Source organism: Triticum aestivum, chromosome 7B (assembly GCF_018294505.1).
Source record: "Triticum aestivum cultivar Chinese Spring chromosome 7B, IWGSC CS RefSeq v2.1, whole genome shotgun sequence".
Taxonomy (NCBI): Eukaryota; Viridiplantae; Streptophyta; class Magnoliopsida; order Poales; family Poaceae; genus Triticum; species Triticum aestivum.
In genome coordinates this window covers 137810965-137814746 of record NC_057813.1, presented here as the reverse complement: position 1 = coordinate 137814746, position 3782 = coordinate 137810965, and positions in this window count along the sequence as shown.

Sequence of the window (3782 nt, the reverse complement as noted above, 5' to 3'; positions counted from 1 at the left end):
ATTGCACTTAAAATTTTCTACATAGGACAGGCAATGCAGTAGCCCCCGAGACACTGGTCGGGTGGCAACGCCAGATCAGGGGATCGATGTGCCCCTTTAATATTTGTAAATAATAAGCCCGAAGCCCAGTAGCCCCCGAGCCTTAATGCGGGCACGGGAGGCCGAATTAAGGATCGATATCCATAGTAAAATCACAAATTATGTGTAATGACTCTATGTATCCAAGTACTTTATGCCATTAATGTTCGGATCCGCATTGTACAAAACTTTGTTGACCGACCATCGGCTTCCACCTCCTCGGCCAATAGCCGAGGAGTGTTTGTCCTACTTTATAAAGTCTTTATGAGGGCAAAGATTTACAACAAACAAGGCAATCTGGCCATACAGTTTTATAAACAAAGGTACGCGGAGAGACATGTTATATTACTGTTTAACAGAAGAAATGTTTTCCAAAGAAAATAGTCCCGCTATCGGTTCCTTTCTTTGGGTTGTCATGCTAAGCATGATCATGAAACCTCAGCTCCAATGTAAGAGCAAAATATCGAGGATTTAGTTTGGGAGGCCAGTTAATAGCCCCCGGTAGTGTTCGGCGATAGTCGAGGTCAAGCCGTAAACACTTCGGCCATTGTTATGAATGTCCCGTCGTTTAACGCCGTCATCGGATAGCCGACCAGTTTACGCTTATTGTGACAGTCAGTTTTCGGCTTTCTCCACTGAGGTGCTTAACCATGTGAGCTGGAAGCACAATCGCAGTGGTTCTCCCTTTGCACACCTAGCCGAACAAAGCGGGACATAGGAGGCAAGCGCAGGAGCCGGGCAACCCAACTATTGACCAAAGACACAGTTCAAAACCGATGCATATATAGCAATATCCGAGAATGTTTTTGCTGAATCTCTAAAGGTGTCCGGCGTTGCACTGCGAGACTTGTGCTGAAAACACACAAATAGTTTAAAAGTGGCATGGGCTCAAAAAGCCAAAAAACTTATTCTAAAGGTTAATGTCCAAACTAGATCAAGTGTTCGGTGCCAATCCGAAAATTGGACTTTAGAAAAAAAAAGGTGCTTCTGCCGTGCTTTAACATGACACATCCTATCTCAAAACTTCAAGCGGGTCAGCCTACGGCTTCAACCTCCTATCCCGAAGGCAGAGTACTTCTTACTAGGCCAGTTTAGCAAACTAAACTCTAGCGGCTTTGAGAGAGAAACTAGGCTCCCCGTCTAGTGACCGCACACTTGTGTCGAAAAAAGGAGGGATAAATAATAATAGAAACTTTGCAACGACTAAGAAGAAAAACACTTATCATAAAACGGCTCATATAAATTTAAGAGCCCCCAAGTGACTTGGGTAAAAGAATGATTGCATGTACCGAAGTACTTATATCATATCTATGTTCAACCGAACTTTAAACGCGTCTTAACCGACCGTTGGCTTCTCCCTCTTCGGTCAAGGACCGAAAAGTGTTATGTACTCCATCTGTCGAGAATGTCGACGGTGTTTCCAATAACTAGGAAATCAGGCCATAAGGCTGTAATAAACAAAGCGTGCTCAGGGAACTTATGCTATATTACTGCAAAGTGTAAGAAGCATCTTCGAAGAAAATAGTACCCCCACCGATACCTTTCTTTAGTGATCATTGTTATTATGAGACTTGTGCAATAGATTTTTTGTACTCATGAGTTCCGTTGTGTGCCGACCATGATTGAAAACAATAAGAGCGCTAGCTTTCGGCTTCACCCAGTCTAAGGTCCGGCTCGGGTGACCCGATCGTGACAATCGCAGAGGTGCTCCCTTTACTCCCTAGCCGAACAATCGGAACGTAGGGGTAAGCACAGGAGCCAGGCAACCCAGCTTGCAAATCGCTTAAGTCAATATGGTGCATATTGTGGCGTAATACATGAACAAGGAACGAAGCCGTACAAGTATAACCATATGCAAGAGGAAAAAGCTTCATGAAGGAAGCCCCCAAGTAAACGGGGTATTTGAATTTGCGCGTCCCAAATAAAGTTTGGACAAGGAAATTTTACAAGCAACTTTTTTGCAAAAAAGTATAATGCTTGGCCGAGCCGAACACAAGTTAAAAATTTAAAACTTTGAGCATGAAGACAACTTAGCTGGTTAATGTGTTCGGTATTGATGACGCGGTCCGAGCTTCATGCGGGACAAGGTTCCATCCCCGAGCCGGTCCCGAGGTGGCGGAGCAAAGAGCTCGACACTCCGAAGTGGTGACATAGCACGGTCAATGCAGGACGGTAGGGTGATGCCGAAGTCCCCGACATGGGGTAATGAAGTGTTGACGAAGCCCCCCGTCCAGCCGAGGTGACGCCAAAGGATATAGTTCGGCTGGATCATTTTCCTGTGCACAAAAATAGTGCAAATCGGAGATAATAGTAATAATATAAAATAAAAATAAAATTCGTTGCATAACAAAAAATTTATGCAAAGTGAGTAATAAAGAAATATGGCCTGGCGCCGAAGTCAATATCGATGCAGGGCGCGGCGTGATGCGGTAAAGGCATGGCAAGGCGTGAATTCACAGGTCGGTTCGAGTTCCGGATGCGGCGTTCGCCGGACTATGTACGGAAACTGACCGAACCACCATGCGACCGTCGTTAATGCGGCCACCATTTGATAGACCTGCGTACATATGATGAACAAACCAGAGTAATAATTCATTGGGAAAAATGAATCCTAACAAGCAAAAATTGCTGGGATTAATAGCACCTGGTTTATTTGTTGTAGCGGTTCGAAGAAAGGTTACTCCCAAAATTGGGACTCGATCCGCACACCCATTGCCTGATGGGTGATGAAGCGAAGTCATGACGATACTGGCAAAGGCTGGCTCACCGACGTAGAGCCCGTGGTCCAGCTGATGTGATGAAGCTGGTTAGCCGGTGACGCCGGAGTCTCCGGGGTAAGTTGATGAAGGGATGACTTAGCCCCCAGTCCAGGCGAGGAGACGGAGCAGGTCGGTGAGGAGATGTGTCAGCCGAGGTGTTGAAGTAGTTCGGCGTGATGGACACCGGCTTGATGAAGCAACAGTTCGGCCATGCCGATGCAGGTCGTAGCTTGTGACATGATCAATGTTGGCTTGATGAAGTGACCGTGCGATGATGCCGGTGCGCCCGCTCCGTGTAATCTGTAGGGCGGCGATGTTGGTGACGATTTATCCTTCGCAATGGCGAACTATTGTTCGGCTGGCCGAGATGATGGTCCGAAGAAATTGAGCTCGGCTCAACAAAGCGACGAGTGTCTAACGTAGGTCGGCCGCCGTGGAGTGATATTGTCGGGCTGGTTTGACACTGGCGTGACGGTGAAGTTCGTATTGCAAGAATACTTTTAATACTACTGGGATGTGTTTGAGAATAAAACACAACACCCCATATGAAAACTTCCTTCAAAAAGGATGTCCGAGATCCCGTTCATAAAGAAAATGAATTTGGGTCGGATTCGTTCTCGCGCAGAAAACAGATCCAAAAAGTGATTCACTAATCGGAAGTTTCCCGGAGTTTGGACGGTCGGATCGAGCCAAAGTTTTGGCAGGTGGTAGATATGGGAATTCCGCAGCAAATCAACGGTTGGATCTTCCAAAGGACATCTGAAATAGATGCTGGATACCACGCTCTAAACTCGTCCGGATTCTCGTCCAGATTCAACAGGGCTCCGGTATATCGAAGATTGCTGGAGATTCCTCCATCGGAACTCGACGAAATTTTTGCAGGGTTTTGTAGACTTAATTCCGCATAATTCCACTAAAATAATCGTTTAGGCGACACTCGAGGAG